The sequence below is a fragment of the Uranotaenia lowii genome, chromosome 1 (genome assembly GCF_029784155.1).
Source record: "Uranotaenia lowii strain MFRU-FL chromosome 1, ASM2978415v1, whole genome shotgun sequence".
Classification (NCBI taxonomy): domain Eukaryota; kingdom Metazoa; phylum Arthropoda; class Insecta; order Diptera; family Culicidae; genus Uranotaenia; species Uranotaenia lowii.
Genome location: NC_073691.1, coordinates 43,277,918 through 43,301,505, shown reverse-complemented (window position 1 = coordinate 43,301,505; position 23,588 = coordinate 43,277,918). Strand labels below are relative to the sequence as shown.

At 35.5% G+C, this 23,588-nt stretch overlaps 1 protein-coding gene across 1 annotated transcript in view; it reads left to right on the top strand.

The window, feature by feature from the left end:
* Window positions 1-1,750: 1,750 nt before the first annotated feature.
* Window positions 1,751-23,588, top strand: part of LOC129759566 (uncharacterized) — a 230,524-nt gene continuing 208,686 nt past the window's right edge. The window contains exon 1 of the mRNA XM_055757042.1: window positions 1,751-3,006. The gene's annotated coding sequence lies outside the window, so the exon portion shown is untranslated. The remainder of the gene's footprint in view (window positions 3,007-23,588) is intronic.

The window sequence follows — 23,588 nt, the reverse complement described above, 5'->3', positions numbered from 1 at the left end:
AATTAGTATTCGATGACTTAATTTTGAAGTTTAAATGGTTGGTTTGCACTGAATTTGTTTGGTTACACTTCTGAATAAATACTCATTCTGAAGGCAAGCTAAGGTTTTTGTGTGTCAAGTTTAGAGTTTCAATGTAACAGGTTGATTGAATTACAAATCCAAATTAACAAATAAAAATTAGTTTCAATTCGTGAACGGCAAATGTGCATGTAGGATCGTGAAATAAAATGTCTCAAGCCTATGGTGATTTAAGATAAATTTCCGCCGGTGGCGAGAAAACTTTCTGACTTTCTTGTTAACACTTATTTAACACCTTGTCAGATCAAGTTATTTCTCTTTAATACTTCGAAAATATAAAACAGTGAATCTCCGATTTTGTCTCCCCCATGATGCATTTTAGGGTGACAAAAAAGCACTCTTTTTTAATAACTCTGTTCAAAATAATCAGAAACATCATTACTGCGTCACTTGAAACAGTGTAGGGTGTTTGTTTTTTTGTGTGTGCTGTGCTTTAAGTATCTTTTTAATGGAAATATTATAAAATTTTGTTGGTATGTTTCTTAAAACACTCTGTTTGGACCGGTATTATTAAGAAGAATGAAAACAAATTTTCAAAAAATATATGGAAATTGGAATAACACAAGCTTTCATGTGTTTTCTCGAAATGAGTTATTTTGCAATTATGAACTTTTCGCTCCAAGGGTCAAAAAACAAGCTTGTTAATTATATCGATGATTTATTGTGTCGTTATATTTATTATTATGATTGAATTTACAAACTTAATTAATGTTCAAATCTGAATAAAAATACTTGTATAAAATTGGAAATCTTTTTTTGTGTCATTCATAAGTCGCTATCGATGTTATCATGTTGTATAACAATGTTGTCAATTGACGCGATATAAATTAATAATCATCCCAAAAGAAGTAGGTTTAACATTAACTAAAAAGTAGTGATAAAATCGGATAAAAAAAGTTAACAAAATCAGGGGTAGACAAAATGAGGCGACTTTTAATGAAATACATTGTTCGGTAAAACCAGTTTCGTTAATTTGAATGTCTTCATTTCAATACCAAAGAACATTCCCCTGTCCACAAGCTGTCAGCTTTTCTGCCATAAAAGAAATGAAGTTATGGTCTTAGACATATTTTTTCAGTACATTTTTTTTTAAGAATTTATAATTTGTTACAAGCAAGTAGAAAGCAGAATCGTTTAGATTTTTCTTTTCCATGCAAACTTAAAATTTGAGATCATCAAATCGATAAGTACAAAATTCTTTTAAAAAAATACGGATGTGTTTGGCACCAAAATAAAAATTTTTTTAAATACAAATTATCAAAATTGACTCCGTCTATTGTAACTTTAGTGCTGAATTTCCTTTTAAATTTCGAAACGTGGCTCAAGTTTAAACCCCCATTGCACCTTTGAATAGATTCCTTTAAACAACATTGACCATCCCTACCCAGGACGCCTTCTCATCAACTCCTCTCCCAAACCACTTGTTGATCGACTTGCCTTATCGCAAACGCCAGCAACAAACCGGTAACAGCACAACGTGGTCCAGTTACTCTCTCGCGTAACGGAAACTCAAACCAAAACAAACCCCCGAAGCAGACCCGAGCAGAACACTCGAACGTCACCCGAATGTTGGTCCCTTCGGCTTTCTCGTTTTTCGCCAACCAGTTGGTCTGGTTGGCCTACCTTGCAGGCGTTCGACGAAAAATCAGCAACCAGTAACCAGTAGCCAGCAGTTCTAATCTGTGGGGTCTGGAAACAACAGCGTCGGTCGGTCGGTTCGTCGTTTTGCTCGGTTGGTTGGTCGAATCCGATAATCCTGGGACCTCTAAGTGAGATTTTTCCGGCTTCAAGGAACCATTTCCAGTCAGTCAGTTTCGTTACTTGCAGCCGTTGAGATCTAATTCGGGCTTTTCGGTCGTCGGTCGTCGTCGGTTTGTTGATGAGATTTGGTTTCTTATTAAGACTAGTGTTATGATTTATTGGTTGGTTTTTCGATTCGGATGGTTTATCGAGACCTTTCAAAAGTCTTAGTGGTGGCTCCAGAGAGTGTTCGTTTTTTGAGAAGTTCAACAATCATTAACTGGCAGATGGGAAGCAGGATGATGAAGTGATCATAAAACAATACAACAACTTCAAGTTTATGGCTTGCTAAGTTGTAAGGATAAGTTCCGAGGATAAGTTGTAAGGCTACAACACAGTAGAGCGTCAGTGAGTGAGAGTAAAAGAAAACTAAGTGAGGTGCATTTTTCACTGTCAGCTTGATGTTATTTTTCCAGCATTTTTTTTTCTTATTCCTGGGATCGTGAAGTGAGGTTGTGAAAATCCAAAGCCAGAGTTTATCAAGAGAGCTTGTCTTTTTCCTTCTTTTTTCTCCGAAGAGGTGAATTGATAACGGTGTACCGAATTGTTAGGAGAAAGAAAAATAACAACAGTGCTGCTTCAGCTTTTGTAAGAAAAAAAAAAACGACGAAGGAAGATGATGGTAATGTTTTATGTTTCACTCGACAGCGACCGGGAAAAATCGTGTTGATGATTATTACTTCATAATGGAAAAGTGGTGCTTCTATTGTGGGTCGTTTTTCGTGCTGCTGCTGGGGGTGTCCAACTTTTTAGGAAGAGGAGGTACCATTTCCGGTTCCATTGTTTCTCCCTCGGAACAAGTCTGATCCAAACGAATCGGACAGAAGTAGCGGAAACAGAAGGGAAAACCCGACGGAGGATTTCACCAGTTTTGAAAAACGATTTCCAACCCTGCAGTGATTGTTCGCCTGGAAAAAAATATGAATTATTGGCTGAGTTTGTGAAAATAAGCTTGAAGCAAGTGGTGAAGACAGCGAAGCAAAGAGGAAAAAAAAGTTAAACGAAAAACCTCATCGCTCATTTTTTCCTCTTGCATCCAAACATGGATTGATCATCATCGTCGTCATCATCTGTAGAAAACAACTTCAGTGAAATCCGTTTGAGAGCGTGGGGAAAGTTTTACAAAAGGTGAGCTACAGACACCAAAAATAAAAAAGAATAAAAAAAGGTGTGAATGGTGGATCATTCTCTTTTTCTTTAAAAAAATCGGAGAAAATTCCGAAACAAGTGTTTCAATTACTGGTTTGCTGGAGTGTTGATGGTGCTCAAAGATGGTTCAATTGGAAGTCTGTTGTGCTGGACTCGGTTTTTCTTTTCTTTTCTCTCTTATTGAATGGGAAGCTTTTGTTGCTGTTGTGAGTTTACAAGATTGTAATAAATGAAATTTGATACGGACATCATCAATCTTGATCACCCGGGGAAAAAATCTTGGAAGGGCGTGGGTTTTGTCATGTAATGCGAAGAAAAGAATAGACATTAGAGAGAGGTTTTCTGTTTGGAAAATGAATTCTCTCAATCCATTGTTTAATATTGTATGATATTAACTTGAAAATGAAGAATATTTATGAATAAAAAATTTAAGTGATATCAGTTTTCATTTAGAAAAACCTGTTGATTCCTATTTTGAATAATGAATGATACAGAAAAACTACTTACATTGGCGATTTTTTTCTTTTCAGAAGCCTTTCAATGGTGGCTCCAGAGAGTGTATGTATTTTCTGAAGGCTATTAAATTGTTGAATGAAATCAAAGAAAATAACGGAAATTTTGGTCAATGATTTTCTGATCATAAGTTTTGTAATGTTAATACTTAATAGCCGTTGCCCAAACATCCGAGAATTTAAATATTTCAAAAGGAATTTGAATAACATTTTTGAAATTTTGAAGACTTTGAAACCAAATGTTTCATATATTAATGCCTTTTTTTTTGTTGTGAAAATTCGATTTCAAATGTTCAGTTTTGAAAATCGGAATTCTTATCGAAAATTTGAATCACATATGTATCTTAATTTAAGGTGAATTAATTGGAAGATTTTTTTTTTATTTTGTTCACCTATAAGCAGGGCCGGATTAAGCCAATGGGAGGGGGGGGGGGGGGCAGAGAATACAAAACATTTAAAACGTGTAAAAGAACTGAAGATGAGTTCTGTATACTGTCTTCTAATAGTCATGTTGTCTGATAGTTTTTGGTACCTTCAAATAAAAATTGCTAATGAATCACGTGCAAAAAACGCAGAAGAGTTTAGAAATTTAAAAATAATGAATGCTTTAATATGAGCTGCAAAATGCAAAATTTATTTCTCATTTTTGTTTCATCGGGAAATATTTACCTCATGACAATTGGGAAGTATAATGAAGATTTAAAACATAGAAAACAAAATTCAAAAAAAATTAACAAAATAATTAAACTCAAATTCCATAGAGAAACAGATATAAGAGTTTAAGAATTGAAGAATAAAAATCAGGTTATATTCCAAACCACGATTCAGTGTCTTAAATCTAAATCATAATCTTAAATCAAGTTTTGAGAAAAAAATTTGAATTAAGTTTGAAAAAAAAAATCAAAGTTTCAAAAGCAGATACTTCACCACATGTGAACTTCAATTTTATATCTTTGAAACACAAAAAAAATGATTATGAATATGTTTATAAATATGATTCTCATCAGATAAAAAAATGGTTATCAAATTGTTATTCTAAACATGACTAAAATTTAAATGGATGCCCTCAAAGCTCACGGGGTAAAATCGGAATAGAGATTAAATGTTTAAATCACAGAATCAGTTATCATTGAAAAAAGGAATCGAAATGAGTTTATTATCTTAACAAAAATCGTGAATTTTCAAAATTCAGAAAAACCATGAAACTGAACTTCAGTAACTGAAGAAACACCACAAGATTTGAAAATCTCAATGAATTGAATCTGGATAAAGAAAAGATCAAAAACATAGAAATATTCATGTTAAGAAAATCAATCATTGATATTGGCAACTCAATTATTAGATCGTTTTTAGAATAATTTGAGAATGATTATTTGGAAATTTATATACTGAATTCAGGATATTTATCTCAGTTGCTGATAAAATTTTGGGTTAAATCAGTTTAAAAAGGTTCCAATAAGTCTAAGGCAGAATTTGGGATGGAAATTCAATATTTTCAAAAATAGGAAGGTAAAACGGTTTGGAATTTATAAACCAACGGAAAGTTCAATAATAATGATTGAAAAGGGAAAGTTTATAATCCGGGTATTAACCCGGATACTGCCGGGTAATATTCTGAAATTTTTATCATTAGGCTTCTCTGTTCTCTTTTAGCACTGTGAGCTAACATGTTTCGATAAAAAAAAATGAAAATTGGAGGTGCTTTGCCTCAAATGCGTCTTTATTTTTTTCGAATTGGGTTTACAATATTTTTGTCCAGATTTTGAGTTGAAAATATTGAAATTCAATACCAAAATTTTGATATTCTCAGCCCGCAAAACGCGGGAGAACTGCTTCACTTCTTACTCTAGGGGGCCTCTTGTTGTTTTGTTTCAAGTTTTCATTCCGATTTTCTAGTTTTGATTTCTTTCCATAGATTTGTAGAAATTAAAGTAGTATGATTAAAGTAATGTTAAAACTTTTTTTTCCCTCGGGGGGCTCCCTGAGTTGGGAGGCCCGTGGCAATTGCCCCCCTTAATCCAGCCTTGCCTATAGGTTTCCTGACTGAAGTATTTTTTTTTATCACAGCTTTAATTCTGACAAAAATATTGCACGAAAAAAAAAAAGTTATTTCCAAGCAAAGTTTTACTTCAAAGTTTCAGTATTTTTTCAGTTAAGAACAACGCTGCCGAAATTGCAGAAAAATCAATAATTTTGCAGAATTTTTAATAATCAAATTGTCGTCACTCAATCTGTGTCAATAGGGGAAGATTCACAGATTTCACAGATATTTTTATAATTTTGTACGTATTTCGAAAATATAAATTTTGTAAATCAATATTGTTTTTGGATTTCTTTCTTTGAATTGTAGAAATGTGTTGATATTGGTGTTTTTTCGGTAAATTTGTTTGTGAACCTTTTACGAAACACTGAGTTTTGTAATGAAAATTTGTTAGGTACCGAAAAATTGAGATTTTGGTTTTTTAAATTCAAAATAGTAAATCTTGACTTAGGATTTAAATTTGTTCGTCCTCAATGTTTGTTGTATTTTTTTTCTAATTTGTAACCCATTTTGATTCTCGCTTTTTTTTTACAAATTTGCTTTGGTTTCTAACGTCTAAATTGAAAGAGTAAATTTTATTTTATATTCTACGCAATTTTTTGTAGTCATTCATGTTTTTTTAAAGGAATCTCTTAACCCTTTAATGCATGATTTTTTTTCAAAACGAGAATAGCAAAAATTGAGTCAGAGAAATAATACCATTTCAAGTCGAATAACATGCCTCAACAGGATTAGTGCCATTATTTTGAGTCTTATGAGAGTTATGGCCCAAAGTTAATAATTAATCTTGGATATTGTTTTAATCGCAAAAATATTTTTTGTACATACATAACTCAAAATTTTCTAATTATTGTTGTTAAAACAAAATTAAGCATTTAAGGGTTAAATGAATCATTTTTCCTATTTTTTAAATTCATATTTGTTCTAATTTATTTCTTGATTTGTTTCGTCACGTTATTTCGATATTTCTTCTGGAGTTTGTTTCCTTCTCCAAAGAGAAAATAATGGTTTGTTTTTGGTTTTTTTTAAATTTTAATTAGGTCAGAATGTGATTTTTCTTGATTTGGTGTCACTTTACTTACCTTGATCTCTTTCCTGAACTCTAGATTTTTGGCACAATTGAATTTTCCAGTTATTAATTATTTTATTAGGTTTCGTTCCTAATTTCAAATTTTTATTTAATCTCTGTCTTCAAGTTCTCAAGTCTGAATCTGAATATTCTCTGCTTATTTCACTACCCTCGGTCTTGATGTGATTATTATGAAATATTTGAAATTTTGTGATGTATAAAAAAGGTTTACGGTGTCAAAATATATTTTCAAGGAATTTGAATTCTGTTCTTTGTTCCAGATTTTTAATATGAACTTTTTATTTTCAATATGTTGATGTTAATTCTAAATCTAGTCCACAGACGTATCTGATTTTGGAATACTTTTCAAATCTTCATGGCACGAGTTCTTCAGATTGATATATTAAATTTATAACAAACAAATATTCTATAAATCCATTTGTAGATTTGAGATGAATAATATGCAGAAAATAAATCAAATTTTATAAAAATAATAGTTGTATTCAAAACATATGGATTGAATCATAATCGAAACAGTCGAAAACAAAATTAGTTTTTAAAATCTTTAATAAGTTGGACGTTTGGTGTTCAAAACACAACTTAACAGTTAAACTCCCCCATGAGGGTCCAAAAATGCCAAGCAAAATGTTCTTCTCTAAACGAAAAAATCCAAATTCCAAATCAAATTTTGATAAACGACTAAAATGAATCAAGAGCAACAATCTCGACTCAGCACCTTAAAATCTTATCCCAGGTTAATAATTCTTCTACAGTTTTTCAAAAAATTTCTAAATTATTGATTGAAATTTTGTCCCGAATATCGAATTCAAATAAGATAAGACTAAGTATGCCAAATCACCCAGATTTTACCCAAAGTTTTGCACTTTATTTGCAGAATAAAACAAAATTTAATTTCAGTAATCAAGATTATGTATTTTGCGCCTAAAATGTTTGAATTACAGTTTGGATCATCATTGAGAAAAACCCTGATTCGAATCTTATCCTTTCGGAATATGAAAAGTAAATATTTGAAATTACAAACCATTTTTAAGATTTGAAATTTTGACTTTTGATTCTTTTGCAGAATTGGATCTAAAGGTAGGTTCATGGTGATGCAGAATTTAGAAATATGAAAAGGATTTATCATTCGCAATTTTCCTTCAGATTCACGGATTGAAATTCGAATGCAGAACTGAAGAAAGAATTTTACATTGATAACCGACAAATCAGAATTCAAATATGAGTTTCTGGTTGAAAAATCCATCTAAATTTCCCTTTTTGGTCCATAATTAGTTAGAATTATTATCTGGAACTTATCACTGGAATTCTGATTTCGAACTCAGGTTCCAAAGGCAGTATTCTGATTTGGGATCAAAATTAAAGATTCAGATTCAGCTCGAAATTGAGTTTTATAATCAAGATTTAAAAATCAATGTGATAATTTTATTCAAGAATCCAAGGATTCAAGGATAAAACTTTATTTTCAACCAGAGTTAGTTTGAAACACAAACCAGAAAAAATCACATAGAGAAAATATTTTTTTTTATTTTAGAGAAAACCAGATTTTTTTTAAAGAAATTCCACTGAACACAAATTTTACTGGTTTTTTTGATTATTTTTCTCAAACTAATTTTCAAACTCAAATCTTTAATTTTAATCACTCGAGTTAATCACAAGAGTAAATAGAAAATAAATCTGATTTCAACCGCAATTCTTATCTCTTACTTTTATTCCTAAATATTTGTTTTTTTTTTACCGCTGCCTCAAATGGCCATGCTTGTGATTAAAAAGAACTAGCTTTCTTACTTATTCAAGAAAATTTAAAAAGTGTTTCTTTAAAATAAACTTTTTAAAACGATACCTTTTTTTAAACCTTCTTGAAAAAAAATTGACAACTTCTAGGACTTATTTTCGAAAGTTAGAAATTAAAATAATTTTCTTACTATTAATGTTAAATGACTCCAACCTGAATAATTATATAGAAACTTAATTTTTTTTTACTACTCATCATGTATGCATTGTTCAAGCGAAACTATTATGGAAAAAAAAATGTTAACAAAACTTCTCTATGAGTTCGTTCTTCCTACGGCCCTGCATCACGCTAAACCATGTTAGCAAAATTATATCAATTTTTAATATATTATCATCTGAGTTGACATTACTTTTCTTCATTTTAAATTTTATTCAGAGAAACAAAAAATAAAATCCCGAATTGATGTGTGAGTTCTCGACTCGGAAAAAATATTATTATCAATGATTAACTCAATAGAATTTGTTTCAAAAACGTGTTTTTTTTAAATATGAATACCCACACATATAGGATTTCAGTAAAATTTCATGTTTCTATGAAGTAATCTAATTTATTTTTACTTAACTCTAAGGCGTATATTATTCAAGGCTAACATCTTTCTAATGTTAAAACCACCAAGCCACAGAAAGAGTACTATGTATGCCGTGACCGAGATTTGATCTCATGATCTCAGGCTTAGAAGACTTGAACGCTATCCTCTAGGCCACGATCATCGGCAATGATTGAATTTAATTTGATAAAATTTAAAAAGAAATATATAGTGCCAGTGATCAACGAAGATTAAGTTTTCAGAGCACAAACATTCAAAATTGAAAAAAGTTAAACATATTTTTAAAAAAATCTAAAAATCTATATGTTAGAACTATAAAATTTGGTAAATTGTTAGAAAATTTCAACAAAACATATAGATGAAAAAGATTAGTTTTTTACATTAAAAACCTTTTTTGTACGTATTAATAACCAACTCCGAAAAACAGCATTATTGACTGATTTGGAAAATTTTGGCATCCAAAAATCGGATCTTTTGTCAGAATCGTCTATCTTCTATTTTTTTTTGTGGTATGGCGATTATAAGTTTAAAAATAAATCAAATTTGAGTGAAACCAACCATTGATAACTAATGAACCAAAAAACCTACATGAAAGACAAAAACTGATTCTGAGTTTGTTTATTCTCATCCATTCAATCAAACAGTAACCTTTAGCCTAGATATTGAAATATCAGAGACACAATTATTTAAAAAACCTAAGTTCTAATTTGGAACTTCTAAATTTTTTTGACTTTTGAAAACTATCATTTCGAGTATTTCAGACTATTGTCAGAAAAACTTGAAATAAAATGTGTTGAAGACTGCAAAACTACATGAATTTTGCTTCAACTCTTTTGAAAATTCTTTCAAATTCCCGTAATTTACAGGATGGTGAAAAGTAAACAAAAATCTTTAATTTTATTTGCAGATGTCAAAATGACTTGCTATATTGGGGAAAGTGGATCAGTGATTTAAAAAAAATATTTAAAAAATTTTTGAATTGTTTTTTTACACTGTTAAAAAGCGTACAAAACTCATGCTCTTCGTTTTTTAAAATGATTAATAACGGCGCCGGCCACGTCCTAGTAGTCAATGGGGAAAAAGGAAGGAATGTTAGTTTGATACTCTTTAGGTTCAACTAGCATCTTCATGCTCCAAAAATAATTTTGAAATAGTCAGAACCAGAAATAAGTTAGTATCACCAACTATGGAAACCGTCTGTACGTCTGCGAATCTATATTTCAGTATCAAAGGAAGGGGTTATGTTAGTTAGAAAAAGGTAAAGATCACGATCCATTTTGGTCAATGGTGCGATCGTATTTTCCTACACCTTCTATGCTCCTAGACATTTCATAAGGAAACTCCTACTTCTACGAGGCATTCGATAAACGTTAAATAAATATATATTGAGTTAAGTATTGAAAGAAAATTATTACCATCCACATTTCATCCCTATCAAATAAGCTTTTTTCCCTAACAGTGATCCCTGTTAAATCAAAGAATTATCAAAAGGCTTTTAAGGTCGAAAAAAAAAACAATATTTTGAATTCAATATATTTTTCATAGTATGCCGACAAAAACTTCTCAAACTGTTTTTCGTGATTAATACCATTTTGAAAATTCTTCAATTCTTTCTTCTCCTTGCCTCTTTTTGAGCTTCATTGCATGTACAAAGTAATGTTAAAATTTTTGCTACCTTTAAAAAAATCTGATATTTTTTTCGATTTACGAATTCGATTAACTACTTATCAATCAGAACATTTTATTATTTTTAAATGCTGGATATTTTAAGAAAAACAAAACGCGACCTTTTAAAATTAACTTGAAATAACATGGAAACAGTATTTTTCAGTGATTGAAATTTACTTGTAGAACAAAAGAATAAATCTGATGAACAAGTACGAATTTTGACAATAATGAATGATTCATCGCAGCAGAATCATTATAGAATGAGCTTGAGCTTGGATAAAACGTACATTTCAGTAGTTGCTACTCCGTGATTGACAAGAAACATCAAAATTGTAAATAGATCCAAATAAATGGGGCTTGGGATCAGCTTACCATTTTCTGTGTACACATTTCGAAGGTTCATTATCTTATATGGTCAATAACGGCGCCGGCCACGTCCTTACGGTTCATCGGGGAAAGGGAAGGATTGTTGCTATAGACCGAATACACCTCTAAATCTCCGCGGTCGTCACAGGTTTGTTAGTGGGGAAAGTAAATAAGATCTGGATTCCCTTTGGGAAGGGATGTGATCAAAGCAAAGTTAAATATTTAATGATCGTCGCACACTTGAAGAATATTTCAAATATTTAAGCATAAAAATTGTTTTGAAATAAACGAATTTTTGAGAATCAAAGAATTGAAAGTTTAAGATGTTTTTGGCTTATTTTGTTGACTCGTCAAAAGTAAACAACTGTCATATTGATGTGTTGAATTGGTATTTTATGAATGAATCTAGAGGATTGAAGGGTCTAAACTTGTTTAGTTTCATTTCTCAAAAATATCCATACTAAAGCTGAGTTAGCGGTTTTTAATGGTCAAGATTTGAGTTTCAATACTAAAAGTTTGTAAAATTGCTTCGAAAATTATAATTAAAAATAAATTCCAGTTTGTGAACTTTTATATTGTCGTAAAAAGTGTTTTTGGCCGAGAATGATTTAAGTCTAAATTCCACCGGAGGCGAAGCAATCTTTAAAGGAATTTATCAACACTAATTTTTAAATATCTTTTGGGGACAAGCAGTTTTTCGTTACTGCAGAAAATTCAATTCTCAGCTGAAAATTTACTTATAAAAAATCTTCTCACGATTTCCGCCCAGATTTTTTTTGTCCACGAAACTGCATTCTTTTCCAAAATTCCGAATCGAATTGCGAAATTGCGCACTATATTTTTGCAGTTTTTGGGAAAATGCTTCTCATTTTCACGAAAATTGTGAAAACTTGAGCTCACTATACACAGAGTTTTAAGTTGAAATTTAAACGACAACACACAACACACGGGATTATTAGCAAAGTTGTATCAAAATGGTGCATAATAAGACACCATATTCTAGTCCAAAACTAATATTCAATTTTAAGGAATAAAATTTTTCAAAATCTGCTTTAGTTTGAAAAATTCCGTCAAATTTATAGTTTTGACAGAAGTGGCCATAGAATTTTTTAAAAATGATAATAAATATCAATTACGAGGATGAGTTGGGTCGGTGGCTTCACTCGATTATCCCATAGGTAAGCCTTAAACCCTGGTTTGATAGATTGAACCTGAGTCGGGATTTTATTCGTTTATTTTCCCGTCTCATGTCCAATCATTATTCCTTGAATGCGGTACTCTATCGTATAAATATTGCTGGCAGCAATTTATGCGATTGCGGCCTAGGATACCAAGACATCGAGCATATTGTTTGGTCGTGTGAGGACCACCTTGTCGCCAGAGCGAATTTCATAGATTCCCTTCGGGCCCGAGGAAAACCACCTGACGTTCCAGTGAGGGATGTGTTAGCTGTGATGGATTTGGACTACATGTTTGAAAAATATCTTTTCCTAAAAGCTATTGATCTTCAGCTGTAATTCTTTTTATTTTCATATTTCCCTTTCTATCCTTCTTTGTCTTCTAAACAAGTGTTAGGCTAAGCATACCAATTGTAAAAATGCACAACGAGTTTGGCTCCTTAAAGCCTAGAGGTATGAGCCGTTTCAAATAAAGAATTTACAAAAAAAAAATAAATATCAATTCTTGAATATTTAAATCTATTTTTTTTGTTTTGTTTTTCTGGGATTCTTGGATAATCTTTAAAAACCAGTGGTGATAGGCGAAGTAACAAAAAGTTTCATAAAACGTGCTCTTTAGGTTGACACTTATTTCCCAACTTCGTTGAAACCTACAGAGCTTCCACTCTTCAATCTTGATCCAATCAATGATAACACAATTCTAGCAAAATTTTAGCATAATCGAAAAACTTCAAGGCGATTCCCCTAAAAATAACTTTGTAGAATATTTTTTAGAATTTTGACGCTCGTAACAAAGTTACAGGAATCGTTTTGCTTCTACTTTTTCATATATTTTCAAACAAAATCAATAATAGACACAGATTTTAAGTTTATTCAGGGAAAATAGAACAAATTCTTAAAAAAAAGATACACAAGAAGTAGAGTTTGTAGATCGTTGTGAAAATAGAAAAAAAACTCAACCGCGCAAAACCACTATCAATGTTTTAAAAATTAGGCATTTTGTACAGGTTTCATTTCTTATCAGTCATAAAAATGTGTGTAGTGGTTAAGCTGAGTTAGGCCTTAGTCGATTCATTTATCAGTCATTTTTTTTCGAAATTTAATATTAAAAAAGAGATAATTCTTTAATTAATTTACCACTCTAGGCAACACTTTTTAACAATTCTGATTGTTCCATAATAAAGCTTCAAGTTCAAAAGAATGTCTTTCGATGAATAAAAGAAATTAAGCGTAAAAAGTTGCAAAAACTTTTGTTTAATTTTTGATTTAACATACAATTGCGTTCAAAAAATAATGAAATCGCGTGAAACTGCGCACCCACTTCCCAAAATTCGAGATTTTTCAATGAAAATTGTCAAAGATACAGCAAATTTGATGAAGCAATTCCAAATTTCCCTTTTTTACGGGTAAAGCTGTATCTTAGTTTCCCGTCATTGTAAAGACTTCAAATTTTGTTGAGCTTTACTTGGATAGTTGAACTAGATTGTGTGAAAATTTCATGAAAAACTATCATCCGAGAGAGAAATGGCAGCTTGTCAAAGTTGGAAGTGGGTGCGCAGCTTCACGTGATTTTATTCTTTTTTGAATGCAACTGTTTATCTCCATTAAAAATGTATAGCAAAATACAAACAAAAAGGTGTATAGCTTTTTTCGCTAAGCACATAACTACCTCTTGTCTTCAAAAAATTTATTCCTGGGCTTAAATTCTTCACTTCAATCAAATTTTAAGATTTTTACAGTATTGCCAGTATAAATAAAGATTTTTCAATGGAATTTATTACTTTTTTCATAAATTTTTCAACTTAAAGGCGTTTGAGGGACGCCTTCAGAGTAGTCCTATCAGGGTGAAATTTTGCACACTTTGTTATCTTGATAAAAGGATCAATTTTTAACCGTAATCTGCCACAGAAAATTTTGCTCGTTACAATCCCTAGGGTGCAAATTTGACATTCCTCGCTTAAAACCGCTAAATTTCTCTTGTTTCTCAATCGATTTTTACAAAGTTTACTAAATAACTCAAATATAATTTTCAGACAGTATTCACATACAACACTTCAGTTTTCTGTTTTTCAAAGCCAATGAAAAAAAATTCGAAAAAACATGCTTCGAAAAAAAGATTGTAGATCAGCTAAGGGATGCTAAAAAAATGTACTTAATGTCCAAGAAAGCTAAAGTAAGGAGCTATACGTTTCACATAAGGATATATTTTATGAATTTTTAATCGATCATGACCACAAAAATTGTAAAAAGTGGCGTGGAAACCGAACTTTCCAATCAATGGACCTTCAAAATTGTTATACTCATACTAAATGAATTTTGGTAAGAGGATTGAAACACATTTTGGCAAATTTAGATTGTCAAAATACGAAACACATATTTTTTTACGAATTTTTAAAGGTAGCTGTTTTCGAACCTTTTGTCAATTAGCAATATCTCAGATTTTCTAAGACATAAATTATATTTTGCACTGGATTTTAAGTATAATAACGCACGATTTCTGCAATAAGCTTATTTAACCTGACAGGCAATTTCATACCGATTCTAGAGGTGTTATTGGGTACAAATTTGAGAAGGAGGGTCTTTCTAGTGTGGGAATCAATATTGAATATGAAGGTGTTTCCACCCTTAAATTGCAAGATGATTCTCTTAGCAATACTCCAAATCTTGATTTATTGGCAAATGTAAATCCACTCCGGTCCAAGATGTTAATACAGCACGCATACGTTTCCCACCACAAAGTTTTCTTTGAAATGCTAAACTGTGATTTTCCGAAATTGCATCTTGAAAACAACATTCGTTTACTGAAGGAGATTTCTCACCCGGAAGCTGACCGATTCCCATCACTGACTGCAGTTTTGCGCCGCACAAACAATCAGTCTTCCGGTGTTGGTGTGGAGCAGATCGTGATTTCTTCGGAAGAAGCAATTGCTTTTGCTCCATTTCGGTGGCGGTTTTTCCAATTCGATTTTTGAGGTGTTCTTTTTTCCCCCGGGGAGGGGAAAACTCCTTCCGAAACCCCGATGGGAGTAAGCACGTGGAAATTGATGCATTTTGCATAGCACCACACTCTGGGAAGAGTTTGGCACAACTTTTGCATTCTTGGAACAGATTTTGGTACTCGGTCAGCTGAAGCACATTGAGACGCAGATTTGAATCCATGTTTACCAAATTGAAAAACTTATTTTTGAAACAATATCCTACTAATGATAGTTCTTGACAAAAATTTGCACAATTTATGAAAAAATTTTGTTTTTGGGAATTTATTTATTTTTCTAAATAAAATCTCTCTTTGAAGACCACTATTCGCATTGTGTTGGAAAAACGGAACCGGATGCAGCCGATCCAGTTCGCTCGTAAATATTTCATTGCACGTCACTGTTGATGTGAATTTTTGGGGGGTGGCACAAACCGCACGACTTGAAGACAATCTAACAACGATAGGAACAAAAAAAAAAAAAAAAAACAAATCAACCAAAAATTTTCTTGAAATTTGGATATCGCTTGGCTTAAGTTGAACTTTGGATTTGAATTGAAAAAAATACTATAAAAAAACCTTCACTACTTTCTCTTGGTGTGTCTTCATAGATCAAATGTTTAAATTGTAGAACTTAAAATTTTTATTAAATCCATTAATTTCAATTTGCTGTAAGAAAAGTTCATGAAAATCTATTCCGAGGTCCAACATCCTTCAGGCTCGAAAGCTGACTGATGAACTCCTTAAATCCAATGAACTCAAAAGTGTCAGGAAGAGAGGAAAAAAACCGGAGCAATGAAAAAACTTCTGCCAAACCTGACATTCGAAAGTTGTTCCACTGCAGAGGGGCGGACATGATTTATGACAATCGTTTTCTTGGATTTTTCTTCCCTCTAAAGACTGAGTTTAGCAGCTTGCGAATTTTATAGCAGTTGGTCAGTTTCTTCCGGCTGAAGAACTTCGAGCTGCAGTGGGAAAATCTTTTCGAGGCACAGATGAAGAACTTTGAACTTCGTTTTGGGGGAAATGAAAACTTTGCCGCCTTTTTTTTCTTTCGTCTCAACGCATACATAAGAATATTTTGACAATGCGACGCGTCTTTTAAAGAAAAAAAAAGTTGAGTTCTTAAATTTCATAAGACTTACTTCCGGGCTAGAGAACATGAAAATGATGGCTGGACAGAACATTCTAGTGAAAATATGGCGAAAAGAGGAAACCCAACTTTTCAGGTCACACCTGCTGGGAAAATGGAAGGTGACCTTCAAACTTTGCCAACAGGTGTGAAAATTGAGAAATCAGTTGAATTAAAATCCGTTTGAAAGGCCATGTTTGATCTTATTGATCTTAGCCTAGGCATAAATCTTATATATGAAAATGGAGGCGTTTTCTTTGTAACACCATCAAATTTGTTATCCGAGGGTTTTCCGGGTCTGAGATGGTTTGTATAATAATTTCAAGAATCTCAACAAAATGCTGTTCCCCTGAGTAATTTAATCGAGTTTTTAGATTGTTGAAATTTGTGTTGAAGCTTTATACTAAATAATGCAGAAATTAACTGCCAGAAAGCCGTCACTAAATTTGACATTTCACGCTTTACTGATTCCGTTGCGGTTTCGATGTTTGCTTTGATGTTTAGTTTACTTTTGCGACCGTTAGAAATGATCAAGCGGAAAAGCCTCCAGTAGCGTGGGACAGATTCACGATATCAGGAGGACGGCGAAGAATGAGCCACCTGTTGCTTGTCTGCGGGCTTGAAGGGTATCGATATCTATGAGGCGGCATCGATTTTGGTTGCTAGGCAAGCGAAAAGGGTTTTGCCAGTTCAAGTGTCGAAAGGCGTATCGCAAGAATCGCCGCTGAAAAGCCTCGAGCCGATTGACACCGTTCTGGTAGTAGAGACACCAGACAGCTGATGCGTATTCAAGGATGAAACGAACAATGCTGCAGTATAAGCTTTTTAGGCAATACACGTCCTTGAAGTCTTTCGCCACTCTAAAAATGAAACAGATATGTATATCTAGATGCTTTGTCAACTACGCAGTTGGTGTGTGCCTTGAATTCCAGGCGTTGATCTAAAATTACGCTAAGATCGTTAACGTGTACTCCGCAATTAAAGCTGATGACTGCACAAGCACATTTGCTGCGGTTTAATGGCAGGCAGTTAATGTCGCACCAATCAGCAAAGAGGTTGAATTGACATTACAGAGAGTAAAACAGTTTTAGGGCATCAGCATAGCAAAGTTTGGGGACGTAGAGGAGTGACAACACGTTGAAATAAATTAGGAAAATAATTGGTCCTAGATGGCTACCTTGGGGCACACCGGAGGTGGCAGGGAACTACCTTGAAAAGGTGTCACCCGTTCGAATAATCAATTTACGACCAGTTACGTTACAGCGGAACCAGCCAAGTAGAGTGCCACAGTATCCCAAGCGTTCGAGTTTTTCCGATAGCAATCTCATGGTTCACCTTGTCGAATGCAGCGGACAGATCGGTATAGACTGCATCAGTTTGCGCACTCACACGGATGATGTCGAACTCCTCGGTTATCTGCAGTAGTAAAAGGAGGATACTGGCAAGCGTGACCACGTCAATCTTTCGGTACGTAGCAGCGGCCTGGAAGCATGTCCTGGGTAGCCAATGTAACCTGCAGAGACTTGGCAGCATTAAGCGACTGATAAACCTGCGGGTTATCAGTGGATACCGGACCATGTCGTCCGAAGCCGCCTGCGTAGTGGCGGGCGTCATGCCCATCTCGGTTTTGCTAGAGGAGGATGTCTATTGCTACGCCCAACGTACGAGATCTCGACACGACAGCAGACAACGTGGTACAGAGGATGTGTGCGGGTTCCAACACTTGGCATGCGGTCAGCGATGGGTTCACCCGGATCATGACTGCCCTGCAGAGGAGCTGGAACCAACGGCAGTCCTCGAACGGTGTAGGATGACTCCATCGACGGGGAGCATCTGAGTAGTATGCGTCCGATACCTTGATCGAAGCTACAAAGATAAATAAGCCATCATCTTCTGCGTAGCGGAGATCAGTGGTGCGCCGCGAAGGTACGTAGGATACCCCAATGTCGGGGGGTATCCGAGTAGTGCCGCTTCCTTGATAAGACTTCACCTTCCTCGTAGCGGACTTCGCAGGAAACGGGTTAACCACTGTCGGAGCATACCCACGGCTAGAGAGGCTCTCGATGCCGGGCGAGCCTCTCAAGACGGTGTAGAATGTCGTCAGCGTCGGGAAACATCCGAGTCGTAGCGTTCTAAGTCCCGAACGTGTGTCGTAACAGGCACGAGTCTAGGACAAGCTGCTCTTGATTTGGCACACAACGGACAGAAAAAGTCGCGGGCGGAAAATCCTAGGGTTGCCTGCCAAGAAGGATAAAGACAACGGTCAAAGTAGACTGATCTCATCGACGGGGGGCTGTCAAGTAGAGTGTGTCCGACCCCACGGTTTGAAGCTACAAAGATAAGGCACCCCAATACCCCAATGTAGTAGGGTATCCGAGTAGGGCGTTTCCCAACGACCGAAGCTACGGGGATAAGACTTAACCTTCTTAGCAGTGGAAATCGTTGGGAAAGGGTTTTTTCACGATCGAGGAATATCCACGGGTAGAATGGCTTTCGACGCCGAGTGAGCCATTCGAGTCGGAGTAGGATGACGAGTCTAGATAAGCTGCAACCGATCGGCACACGACGGCAAGGTGGCAAACCTCGAATCCTGAGGATAAGAGGTCAGGCTTCGATTCGAGTCGTTGGAGGAGGGATCAGGCCCTTCATCAACAAGAGAAGGGGTATAAGTAGTCACCTCGAGTCATGAGGAGGAGAGGTCAGATCTCAAGTCGCTAGAGGAGAGATCGGCCCTTGAATCGTGCAGAGGAGAGGTCAAGCTCGAGTCGATGCGAGGAAGGGTCAGATCTCGAGTCTTTTGAGGAAAAAGCAGGCCTCGAGTCGCGAAGAGGAGAGATTCGTGTGGAAAACTCGAGTTATTGCGAGGAAATGTCGGTTCTCAAGTCACTAGAGGAGAGTTCGGACGTCGAGTCGTAAGGATGAGAGGTTTTACTGAGAATAGTCTCGTCAATGAGTACTGCCTTGGAGCGCACTAGCGCGAATATACTATCGAAGAATAGTGTGTTAAACAGTTCGAAGTGGGAACCAGGTCTGCGGCCCCAAGTGGAGTTTAGGGAGTAGGAGGTATACACGGAGTATATCATGAGTCTTCCATTGTGCTCTGGACTGGTAGTTCCACCTCCTCGTGGTCCAGGGCGGAAATGTGTCTGCAAATCCGGCGGTTGCAGATGTACTGCTAAGGATCTGCAAAATATGCGCGAAAGAAGTGGTTCACCAGGGTATTTAGGTATCAGTACTCAGGTGTGAGGGTGAGGGTCAAACACGCGTTCGATGGGTTATGTTCCTGAACTGCGGATGCGATCGGAGGGAAAGCGGTCGCCTACTCGTTTTGCGTTTTGGAGGGTCTAGAGTCTAGACCCGACTGAGTAGATGCGCAAAGTGGTGACTATGTTGCGTCAACACTTAGAGACGTGTCAGACACGTCAGTGTCAGTGAGGCACAGTATTATACCGGAGGTGTCAGGATTCGACACGCGTTTCGGGAATTGATGCGGCTGAAACGCGAGTGTGACCTTATGAGGGTGGTCTACAACTCGATTTACGCTTCGGGGAGTAAAGCACCCGACTTGCCACTTTGCCACTTTTTCAACACGATGAGATGTCGGGTTTTAACTCGTCGGAGGAGAGGTTGTGCATCGAGTCGTATCGGTATGATGTGGCTGATAGTGGTTTCGGAATCGAGTATTGCCTTGGAGAGTTTCCGTTCAAAACGACCTACCACTTTTGAAGTAGGTATAGTGTGTTAAACAGTTCGAGGTGGGAACAAAGGTCAAGTAGCCCCAGGTGGACTTTATGGTGTATGGGGTACAATGTTCCTTAGCATTGTATCATGAGTCGTCCAATGGGCTCTGAGGTCTCCAAAAGGCCTGATACGTTGCGTCCCGGTGCGGAAAACCCAGAAGAGTCTAAGATGTTCTCGTTCTGCAAGTGTATGTCGAAGCGATACAGGCCGGAGTCAGGCATGTTGAAACAGCTGGGGATCAAAATTTCGTCACGCAGTGGAATAGTTCCAAAGTACAACTTATACTTATACTTGCCTGTCGATGCAGGCTGGAGAACCTCGTCGCCGCAATCGAACTCAACACATGAACCATGAACAAGTCGACCGGATGCAGCAATCAGAGTTACTTGGCTTGTGGGTGGTATTTGAGGGATGCGGTTTCGAGTAGTTTCACCCCACAGATTTGTTGAACCGGAGTCCTCAAATTCACGAAACAATACACCGGCTGGCCAGGTGCTCGTATCTTATGCCACAGATTTCAGGCTAAGGTCCACGCCGACTTTTAATGACACTGATTTTAGTAGAGACAAGTCGGTGTCTTTCTTTACCAGTAGGTGAACCTCGGCAGAATCGCAAGATAGGCCCAGCAATTGACTGGGGTAGTAATTGACTCATGATGAGCCCTTGGAGAGTTTTCAGTGCGACGAAGTTTATTCAGCTGACAATATAGCGCCAGCCAGGGGCTTGCTCAATTTGACAAAACGTTCGGACGAGAGCTAGAAGTCTTTTGCAAGCTTGCATTAACCTTCACTAGCTCAGCTCGGACATCGGCAAAGACTGAATCATGCTTTTCTATCATATTACGAAACACGGCTATAGGCGTTTGGGAGTCACGTTCGTCATCAGCTTGGCACATTCCTCACACAGCCAATAAAAAGGTCTCACTATAATTTTAGCCTTGAGGAGCGATGGACTAAGGCTAACACATTTGAAGTGAGAGACGAAGCTACAAAAGCATTGGCACCTGACGCTGCCGTTTTCGCTTGCCGGCTTCGAGCATTTATCGCACGACATGCCGTTAGATCTTGTCGAAGAAAAATTTCGATTCGACAAAGCGCGTGATTGCCGGTTACCGATTTGTATCAGTGCTTAAGCTGTAGTCTGTTCACCGAATATCTGTGTCAATCGAGTAACCAAAACAGCAGCGGTTGCGATGGCGAAAATCAATCGTCGATTTCACAAACAAGAAACGGGTCACAAGCACTTTAAAAGAACGCGAAAACACTGATAACTTTATCGGATACACTCAGCAAAGGTAATAACAACGATAAAAGCCTTAAGTGACAAATATAACCATCAAAACAATCAAAAATCAAGGACGAAAGAAAGCACGTCTTGTCTCTCATCAGTACACACTTAAAACAAATCTCTTAATTGATTTATTAAACCAAAACATCAACTTCCAACCGATGCCGAACCCTTGCCCGTCGCTTAATGTGAGACCCATTTCAAAGTCATTTTTAATAAAATCAAATGTCTTCGGGAAAATGTTCCCATTGCCCTTCACACCATAACTCAAAGATACGGCAGGCTCGTTAAAATCGATCGAACCGTCTTGAGGGAGAGAAAAACCAACCGAAGAAGAAAATAACCATGCCCCACACAAACCCAATCGTCGCCATTGGAAGACGACCTTTTTTCTCGTTGAACTCCGAGACCGACCGACATTATTATACCAATAATAAAAACTCATAAACAAAATCGATTCATTTATTGGAAATGGAGCTACGAGACGACGATTTTTTTTTCCTTCATCTTCTTCCCTACGAAAGCTTCTCCAATTCAACGTCGCTCGTTCCCATTCCAAATTTCTTAGTGAGGACCGCCTAAAGTGGAAAAAAGTGTGACTTTTTCGCGACCCAACGCACGGCAGGGAAGTTTTTCCGGAGCCGACAGTGTGGCAGAATAAAATCACTCATCTGGGGTAATAAAACCGAAAAGTTTTCCCGTCCATGTCTTTGAATTCTCGACCGGCTGACTGGCTAGCCTGGAGAACATTCCTGAACGTTCCTACTATGGAACAGACTTTTCTGGTAAATCATCAACAGAAAAATAAACACATTTAACATTCCTTTGCGCAGCAAATTTGCTTCGTTTAGGGAAAACATCCCTTCCAAAAGCTTAGACCTTCAGCTTTTTGTCTTATCCTCAGCTGTGAAGTTCAAATGAACGATTTCAGATTCAGATTTTAGATTCGGATTTCACATTCAGATTTCAGATTCAGATTTCAGTTACAGATTTCAAATTTAGATTCAAATTTCAGATTCAGATTTCAGATTCAGATTTCAGTTTCAGATTTCAGATTCAGATTTCAGATTCAGATTTCAGATTCAGATTTCAGATTCAGATTTCAGATTCAGATTCAGATTTCAGATTCAGATTTCAGATTCAGATTTCAGATTCAGATTTCAGATTCAGATTTCAGATTCAGATTTCAGATTCAGATTTCAGATTCAGATTTCAGATTCAGATTTCAGATTCAGATTTCAGATTCAGATTTCAGATTCAGATTTCAGATTCAGATTTCAGATTCAGATTTCAGATTCAGATTTCAGATTCAAATTTCAGATTCAGATTTCAGATTCAGATTTCAGATTCAGATTTCAGATTCAGATTTCAGATTCAGATTTCAGATTCAGATTTCAGATTCAGATTTCAGATTCAGATTTCAGATTCAGATTTCAGATTCAGATTTCAGATTCAGATTTCAGATTCAGATTTCAGATTCAGATTTCAGATTCAGATTTCAGATTCAGATTTCAGATTCAGATTTCAGATTCAGATTTCAGATTCAGATTTCAGATTCAGATTTCAGATTCAGATTTCAGATTCAGATTTCAGATTCAGATTTCAGATTCAGATTTCAGATTTCAGATTCAGATTTCAGATTCAGATTTCAGATTCAGATTTCAGATTCAGATTTCAGATTCAGATTTCAGATTCAGATTTCAGATTCAGATTCAGATTTCAGATTCAGATTTCAGATTCAGATTTCAGATTCAGATTTCAGATTCAGATTTCAGATTCAGATTTCAGATTCAGATTTCAGATTCAGATTTCAGATTCAGATTTCAGATTCAAATTTCAGATTCAGATTTCAGATTCAGATTTCAGATTCAGATTTCAGATTCAGATTTCAGATTCAGATTTCAGATTCAGATTTCAGATTCAGATTTCAGATTCAGATTTCAGATTCAGATTTCAGATTCAGATTTCAGATTCAGATTTCAGATTCAGATTTCAGATTCAGATTTCAGATTCAGATTTCAGATTCAGATTTCAGATTTCAGATTTCAGATTCAGATTTCTGATTCAGATTTCAGATTCAGATTTCAGATTCAGAATTCAGATTCAGATTTCAGATTCGATTTCAGATTCAGATTTCAGATTCAGATTTCAGATTCCAGATTCCAGATTTCAGATTTCAGATTCAAATTCAGATCAATTGAAAGTGGACTCTGATAAATAAAAAATCGTTATA